Below are 9,456 nucleotides of genomic sequence, written 5' to 3' on the forward strand. Positions count from 1 at the left end.
GAGGGTGTGGTGTAAGTAGGATGAATTGCTACAAAGAATATTATTGAGACTAGCAAAAAATTTTGCATATGGACTGTTACATAACAGTATTGCACTGTTGTTTAAATTTCTTATTTTAGTGACTGTACTGTGGTTATGTAAGAGAATACTCTTGTTCTTAGGAAATAACACACTGAAGTGTTTAAGGGTAAAGAGGCAAATGTCTGCAACTTATTCTTAAATGGTGCAGATAAAATGTGTGTATTGTGTATGTGTGTGTGTCCTCACATGCATATATAGATACGCAGAACAATTGCAAGTGCACACAGGAATGATAATACAAATGGGGCAAAATGTAAACAATTGGTGAATCTGAGCAAAGAGTACCCAAGAATACTTGGTACTATTCTTGTAACTTTCCTGCAAGTTTGAAACTTAATCAAAATTTAAAAGTTACCCAAAACAAGACATATTCCTAAATAATTCTCATGTTAAATATGAAACTAAATAGAAATATAAAATACCTAGAAATGAAGTGAAAAGGAGATCAATACATGTAAAACACCTCGACATAGGAAAGAAAATTACCCCCCCAAAAAGAAAATTTAATAACATTAAACTCCTTTTAAAAAATAAAACTGATTTGAATTCAATACTGCAACAAAAGAATCTCAAAAAAAAAGCAGAAAAAAATTAATGAAGATTTAAAATATGTAAGATTCACAAAAGTCAAACCTTGCTTTTGAAAAAAAATGAAGACTGCTGATTAAACATGTATGTATACCATCTCCTTTAGGGTTTATCCCAAAACACCACTAAAATGACCAAACGGTGATATTTTCCTATTGTTAATTGCTGGTAAGGGCACAGGTATGACAGATACTACTGACTGCCCCCCTCAAAATCATCCCTCCTCTACTTCCTTGCTACAAGAATTTTTTTCCATAGCTTTTTTTCATCAGCTCCAGAAAATGAATCATGATTTGCCTAGGCCAGTGGTTCTGAATTGATTGCTATTAGAATCAATTAGGTAGCTTTTTAAAAAATTCTAAAGCTTGAACCCCACTCCAGACCAATTAACTCTTAATGTTTTTCTTGTCATCTTGTATGACTTTAAGTCATTAATTCTCAACTGTGGCAGCACACTAGAATTACCTGGTGATCTTTTAAAAATGATGATGTCCAGGTTATATCCCAGACCAATTAAATCAGAATCGCTGGGAGTGGGACCCAGACATCAGTAACCAATGTTAAGAATAACCAGCTTAAATTAAATGAAATAATTAACTCTTTGTTCTATTTGTTGCAGTTGTGTTTTTCTGCCTTATGCAGCCAAAAGTAACCTAATGGCAGTGGAAACACAGGTTCTAGCAGAGAGAGCTGGGTGTACTGGAAGTGTTTACTGAAGTTTAGAATATGTGTACTCTATTATCTCTATGATTTCATATTATAAAATATGGCCTTACATGAAGCAATTAAAATGAGCTCTACATTTAAGTGAACAATTCTCCACACAGAATAAAAAGCACAAACAGTAACAATAACTAACTGACACTAAGTAAATGGGCAGGTCCTCTTTTAAGTGTTTTATGTGAACCAACTCAATCCTTGGATCCACTCTATAATTCATTTACTTTCCACATTTTGCAGGATACACTTATAATCGTTTTTATATAGAAATATTTTTAAGTGACAAAACAGTACCACATACACATTTACATGTGTATGCATGTAAAAGGATATTTTAAAAGGATAAATAATTAACTGATAACAGTGGCTACCTTTGGGTACTTTGAGTACCTTGGATTGGGGATTGTAGTTACATCAGACCTGAACCCCTTCATAACATACAAATTATTTTTATAACAAAATTATGATTATTAACTAAATATAATTTAACTAAAAATAAAATTTAAAAAGGAAAGCACTAGCATTTGGTCTAAGGAGATGCTCATTGTTTATAATGGCAATAATTTGTAAGCAAACCATGTTCAAAAAAGGGGGCTTGGTAAAATGGTAACATGATAAGGCCATTACAACTCATGGTAAAGATAAATGTGTAGAGACATGGACAGTTGTTCACAATGTATTGATATTTTGGCATGATAAAGGCAGGTTACAGGTCAATAGCCATAGTATGATCACATTTAGAAATGAATTCTCAGTATTGACAGCAGTTGTCTTTAACTGACAGGATTATAGATAACTTTTGTTACTTATTTGTGCTTCTCTGTGTTTTACAAATTTGTTGTAATAAATAATTTTTTTGTAATGAAAGAAATAAGGTATACAGCTATCTTCAGAAAAGTGACATATTTGACCAAGTATTCAAAGATTTTAAAAAAGAAATGATCTCAACATGGCACAGGTACAAGCACAGAGACATAAAATTTAAAAATTCAAATACATAATACAAACTATTCAAATAATATAACAATAGGTAGGCAATGCACAATGGAATACTAGTCAGCCATGAAAAATAATGAAATCTTGCCATTTGCAACCATGTGGATGGACCATGAGGGTATTATGCTAAGTGAAGTAAGACAGACAAAGAAAAATACCCTATGATCTCACTTACATGTGGAATTTAAACAAATAAGCAAACAAAAACCAAGCTCATAGATACAGAGAACAGATTGTTGGTTGCCAGAGACAGGGGGTGAGGGGGTGGGGTTGGGTGAAATGGGTAAAGGGGGTCAAAAGGTACAAACTTCCGGTTATAAAATAAATAAAGCTTGGGGATATAATGTACAGCATGGTGTAGACTTAATAATACTGTATTGCATTTGAAAGTTATGAAGAGAGTAAATCTTAAAATTCATAAGAAAAAAAATTGTAACTGTGTATGGTGATGGATGTTAACTAGACTTACTGTGGTGATCATTTTGCAATACAGTTGACCCTTGAACAACATGGGTTTGAACTGAGTAGTTTTACTTATAAGCAGATTTATTTCAGTAGTAAATACTATAGTACTACAGGATCTGTGGTTGGTTAAATCCGAGAATGCAGATACAGAGGAACTATGGATATGGAGGACCGACTGTAAGTGATATGAAGATTTTTGACTGTGCAGAGTCAGCGCTCCTAACCTCCACATTAACGGTCAACTGTATGTACAAATATTGAATCATTACGTTGTACACCTGAAACAAATATAATGTTATATGTCGATTATACCTCAGCAATTTAAAAAAAAAAAAAGATCTTTTGGGACCCACCAAAAGACTTTGGGACCCACCAAAAGACTTTTAGGCAACCACTTTATACCATAATTGATTTAGAGGTCCCAAGAATGGGAAATAAAGGAGAGGGGAGCTAACATTTATTGAATTTCTGATGTGTACCAAGTGTTCTACATATCTTATTTCATTCTCAACAACACTGAGAATGAGAACCTCTTGTTTACAGGTTAAACAGCTCGTAGGTGGTGTAGCTGAGATCAGATGTCACATTTGATACTAGAATCCCTAATTTTTATACCATGTTACAGAGACTAGTAGTGTAGGTAAAATAACCCGAGGGATGATTTGTTTTTTTTTTTTTTCTGAGGGAGCCAACATTTAAACTAAAGTGTTAGTGAGAATAGATGGCAAAGAGGTAGAGGCAGACACTGCCTGATGGAGAAGAGTGTGGGGGAGGGGGTTGAGGGGGCTGGGGAAGAGAAGTGGAAAGAGTAGTTAACAAAGAAATATAATATAGGGAGAACAGCAAAAGGTACCACACAAATCTGACTTGATTAGACAAGAATGTTATTAAAATAAAAATATTAGACAATAAATACCTACATCTGTATCTAAGTCTATATCTCATTTTTATATCCCCCGCTTCCAAAAATGTATTTGAGGAGGCTAAGAATAAAGAAAAAATTTTAATCATACACAAAGGTCATACATCATAGGTATTCAATGTCAAAAACCCAGGCTAAGATTATTACTACAATTGATCATTTCTGAAGTGCTCAAATTCCTGGCAGTCAACGCAAAAGGGAAATACTATATACGATGGATTAAATTATTCCTATTTGCCAGGACTATTTTTTTTTTTCTGGCAGCGCCTTGCCGTATGTGGGATCTTACTTCCCTGACCAGGGATCGAACCTGCACCCCCTGCATCAGGAGCTCGGAGTCTTAACCACTGGACTGCCAGGGAAGTCCCTGCCAAAGACTATTTACAGGAGATAATCAAGACTTTGATGAGAAACATGCAGAAAATGTAATATCAATTGAGAGATTCATGTTATTAGAAGATTCCCCAAATTTCTACTCACATAATTATAGACACAATGCAATTCGATCAAAATCCCAAAAGATGTTTGAGTGGAACCAAACTATTTCAAAAATGTGTATGGAATATGCAAAGAAACACAAACAGCCAAGACATTCTTGAGGAACAAGAAGGTAAGAGGACTTGTTCCAAATATTATAAAGTCACAGTGAATAAGATAGCAGAGTATTGCTGCAAGGGGAGACAAACAGAGCAATGGAACAAAACATAAAGTCCAGAAACAGATGTGGCCATAATGGTCACTTGATTTTTGGCTACAATGGCACTGCAGCTCAGTGTAGAAAAGATGAACTTTTCAATAAATGATACTGGAGCAACTGGATACTCACATGGGGGATAAAATGAAATTGAATCCCTACCCTACACAAATCAATTCCAGGTAGTGTAGAAACATACATGTTAAAGCTAAAAACAAGGAAGCTTTTAGAAGAGAACACAAGAAAATCTTCATTACCTTGAGGTAGCAGAAAATTTCTTAAACAAGCACTATTGAAAAAGATTTCATCACATTGAAATCCAAAACCTCTATTCACCTGAAGACACCAGAGTGAAAAACCAAGTCAGAGTAGAAGATAATATTTGTCACATGTGCAACTGACAGTAAACTAAAATATAGAAGATACATATTATGTATATATTTTTTATATATATATTCAACTGCTATAAATCAGTTAGAGAAAAACAACCCAGTTAAAAATTGGCAAATTTGAACAAGCATTTCACAAAAGAGGATATCCAGGCGGGCAAGAATTAGTGTTCAATTTCATTGATAATACAGGTATATCAATTAAATGTGATAACACTAGGTATCTACCAAATTGGCAAAAATTTTAAAGTGTGACAATGCCAAGAGCTGGCATGACTGTGAAACAAAAGGAGCCTTTTTAAACTGCTGATTCAAGTAAAAAACTTGCATAGTATATTTAGAGAACAGTCCGGCACTGTCTAGTAAAATTGAAGATGTGAAACCCAAACCCTCAACAATTTAATTACAATTTTAGTATATATATTAAAGAAATACAAGCACATGTGTACCAAAATATGTGCACAAAACATTTGTAGTCACATTGCTTATAGCAGCCAAAAACTAGAAGCAAGTCAAATGTCCATGAAGAGTAGAATAGATAAGTAGTAAACTGATACTATTATACAAGACAGTATATAGAGAGCAATGGAAAAAAATGAACTGTAGTTATAGGAAATATGAATGAAGCTCACAAACATTTTTCATGAAAAAAGACACAAAAGAATGTCTATTCATACAAAGATAGAAAACAGACAAAAACTAAATCTATGTGGTTTTGGAATTCATATCAAAGCTCTAATGAAAGACAAAGAAATGATCACAGTGGTTATCACCAGAAGAGCATAATTGTTTGTGATTGTGGAGGGGTACATCAGAGGCTGCTTTAGAGATGGCTGTATTCTTTTTCTTGACCTGGGTATTCCTTACATCGGTCTTTATAATTATTTGCACAAATGGGTGTTAAATGCCATTTCTGTATCTAATTTGAAAGAAAAAAAAAGACATATTCAAATAAATATGCACCTCTAAAAATGTTTCCAATATTAAATCGTGGGGAAATACTTAAATATAATTTTATGTGAAAGTGTAGGCTATAAAACGGTAAATGCTGAGTAAAATCAATTTTTAAATATCACACTTTATATATGTACATAAAACATACTGGGAAGCAATTATCAAAAAGTTAGCATTGGTTTTAACTGGGAATTTAAATTTTCTTCATTGGGAATTGTACTTTTGAAATTATTTAAGATAATTTCATTTTATAATAAAAAAATATATTTTTTTAAGAGAGCATAAAGAAAAATTAAACCATTTGTCAAATTAGGAAGAGAAAGTCACGTGTGTGGGTTGGGTTTGGGAGCAAATCACATTTCTCAAAGGAAAAATTCCATAGATCAGGTCACCTGACAGGCAAGAATTTTCAAGAGAAGGAAACCAATTCATATCCTGACATAGAAAAGAGGATTTCAGGAAACAAGGGGAAACAACAAGCTACCTTGCAGGTGCCTTGTGGATGTTCAACAGCCATTCTTTGCTCCACTCTGGAAGACTCTGCAAGCAGAGAAGAGTTGGAGAGAGAGAAAGGAGTCAGGAAAAACCAGGCTCTCTGGGAGCCCAAGTCAACCTACCACCCACCACCTACAGATATTAGGTCAGACAAGTCTTGGGCGTCCTGCTCAATACCAGCATTACAGACAAGCACGGTCATTTGCAGTTCTGGGCAGAATGTGTCCCTGAGCTCACAGAGGTCTCCTGGTAAAAGAGCGCTGGAGTCACAAAGGCACAGACAAAGGCGCCCCACACCTACAGTGCTATATGGATACATAATCATAGGAACTCACACCACGGGCACACAGGCACCCCAAACCTCAACAAAATGGGCTGCAGACGGCCACGCAATCATACACACCCCGGGGACAGTCAGTCACAATCGCAGTCATAGGCATCCCCACGTACTCACATTCCCAGTGACATACATCATGGGGACACAATGACAAATTCACACGCACCCTACCACCAACAATATCACACACTCACACACACACACACACACACACACACATCCCAAGGAGAAACAGACACAAATCTCACAGTTAAGCCATCCCACACCCACGGCTCAGCAAATGATCATAAATACACACACACAAATCCCAAGTGTATACACAGTTTTACAACGGCGGTCAAGGAACCTCACACTCGCAAACAGTGCCACACCCGGTCACACAATTAAACCCCCAACACACCTGCACAATCAAATCCACAATCAAGCCCGTCTCCCGCCCTCACAGTTTGGTACAAGGTCACACAGACACAGAGACACAACCACAATCAGACACACACTCCTCACGATCGCCCCTTCCCAGCTGGCTCCCGTAGAGGCCGGAGGTTCCAGACACTCCCGGCTCCAACCCCGGGCTCCAGGCCATCTCACCTACGACTCCTCCGGTCTGGTCAGCACCGCTCCACTCTACTTGAAACAAATAGAGTCCAGCACCTCGCACAGCACCCTGAGGCCGTTTGCCCCAACCCGTCAGAAAATCCCGTCCACTCCTCAGGAGAAGGTCTAGTTCTCGCGGGAAGGAGCACTAGGCCTAGAGGCCTCTGGGAGATGTAGTCCAGAAAGCGACAGGCTACCAAAAGCTATCTCCTCTTCATCCTGATGCCCCCTGGCCGCGGAAGCCTGGATCCGGCAGCGCACCTGAGGCTTCCGCGAGTTTCAGCTGACAAGAACTCCCTCGACCAAACTTTAGTCAAGTCGACCGCACTGACTCCATCACCCTGCCCAGTGGCTATAAATCCCCAGCTACTGTTACATACCCAGTTGAGTTCAATCTCTCTTCCCTACTGCGATAGTCTTTATAATAAGCCTTCCTTATCTGTTTACCTTGTGTGGTGCAACTTCTTTGACACATCCCAGCCTCAAGTTTCGGTTCTTTCAGGTTTTGGCGCTCACCCTGCAACATCCTGGGCCTCACGGCCTGCTGGGAAATGTAGTCCAGGACTTTGCCAGCGGCGGAGTGGACCCGGCCAAGATAGACTGCGTTCCCTAGGCGCTGAGGCGGCACTTGGCCTCAGTTAAATGCCCAGGAGGCTGGTAGGAATTACGCTTTGCCCTGGGAGCGCGCAGATGCCTAGAGGCAAGCTGCTGCGGAAAGTGTCGGGGAGCCAGAAGAGCGAACCCGAATGCAGGACGTGAGTGTCTGGGACCAAAGCAGCCTAGGGAGTTTGAAGGGGAGAAATCCACAGGCCCAGTCACGTATGCGAGAGTGGGTGAAGGAGGGCCCGAGTGTGAGACCGTGATGAGATTGCGTGTGTGACTACATTTAGGGGTTAGTTGAATGGAAGAGAGACTGCATGCAGGTAAAATTGATGAGTGTGAGAGAGAGGTGGGATCAAGATTATAAGTGGCTTTGTGAGGATGGAGGGTCATATTGTGGGCTTGTGTGGTTGGGAGTAATTGTGTGTGTGTGCACGTGGTAGGGCAAGATTGTGTGTGTATGGAAATATGTGTGTCATCACGTGATTGTGGGCCACTGCATGGGTGGCTGAGATAGTGGAGGAATCTGAATCCTCTCAGCCTCATTTCCTCTTCAAACTGAGATAATAGGATACGTCTTCCTGTAGATTCAATTTTAAGGAGAAAAAGCTCCCTGTTGATATAATAAATAACTTATACCATTTTAATATAACCACTTAAGATTCCAAACATTTTGTTCTGAAATAGAATACTGAATCAGTATGGCTTTTTAAATAGGGTGTATTTTATTATGGGGGTGCCTGTTTTGGGTTATGTCCACAAACTTATCCCCAGACGTTTTTCTCTTCTCTGTTCCTTGGGAGACATTGATGAGGTAAATATTCAGAGATGTGATTGTTCAGTTCAACCAGGAGGCTCAGCCACAATTAAAAGATGTTTAGAGGAAATTGTATAGGTATATGATGCTGGAGAACTAGAGCAACATAGCCACATTATGTATGGATAACTTCTCCGTATAATCCAACTTTTGAAAGTAAAGTGACATCTCTGATATATTTAGAATCTTTACATGGCATAATGGGTTCAGCTTTCAGATGTAGGCTTCAGATATTCTCAAGCCCTCTGTGACATGATTGTATATGCTCAACCTTTAAGGCAAAAGGTTATTTACTTTGTTCCTCTTTATATGGTAATTTCCTTAAAGGCCCAAGGTCAGTCTGAGTTTGGAGATGGTGCTTCAATTCAAGCCTTTTGTGATTTTCCTATATACAGGCTCTCACATCACCAAACTGCATGAAATCTTCAAGTTAGGACAAGAAAATAGGCCATAGGTGGTGAGTAGAAGAAATGAAAAGGAGTGGGAGCCTTTTCTGTACAAGTGAATGAGTGGGAACCAGGCAGATGTGCCTGGGACAAGGGAGAGCACAGATAGGTGTTCAGTGAGGCAATTTACACCATAAAATGTTTTCCAGGTTTTGCTATATAGACCCTACTTTTCTTGAGTTTTAGTTGATGTGAATCCTTCACTCATCATTCTTCCTCTATCAGTGCCCTCTTTATTTAAGCAGATCCTAGAGGACCATATTCTCTTCATTTTCATAGCCTACATATGCAGTCAGTCCTTCATACATCTGTAATCTTTTAAAACTCTTATGTTTCATGCTGCTGTTTCTTCTTATTA

The 9,456-nt window shown here is 38.2% G+C and overlaps 1 protein-coding gene across 4 annotated transcripts in view; it reads right to left on the reverse strand.

The window, feature by feature from the left end:
* Nucleotides 1-7,746, reverse strand: part of LOC113605509 (zinc finger protein 345) — a 52,184-nt gene extending 44,438 nt beyond the window's left edge. Inside the window, exons 1-3 of one of the 4 annotated variants that reach the window (XM_027078897.1) lie at nt 7,683-7,700; nt 6,294-6,349; nt 4,724-4,802 (exon numbers count right to left, since the gene is read on the reverse strand). The gene's annotated coding sequence lies outside the window, so the exon portion shown is untranslated. Of the gene's footprint in view, nt 1-4,723; nt 4,803-6,293; nt 6,350-7,229; nt 7,547-7,682 lie in introns of those variants that run through there. The other 3 variants (XM_027078895.1, XM_027078898.1, XM_027078896.1) reach the window with 3 other exon arrangements.
* Nucleotides 7,747-9,456: the final 1,710 nt, after the last annotated feature.

The sequence above is a fragment of the Aethalodelphis obliquidens genome, unplaced genomic scaffold (genome assembly GCF_003676395.1).
Source record: "Aethalodelphis obliquidens isolate GAN/ISIS:26980383/991018 unplaced genomic scaffold, ASM367639v1 scaffold43, whole genome shotgun sequence".
Taxonomy (NCBI): domain Eukaryota; kingdom Metazoa; phylum Chordata; class Mammalia; order Artiodactyla; family Delphinidae; genus Aethalodelphis; species Aethalodelphis obliquidens.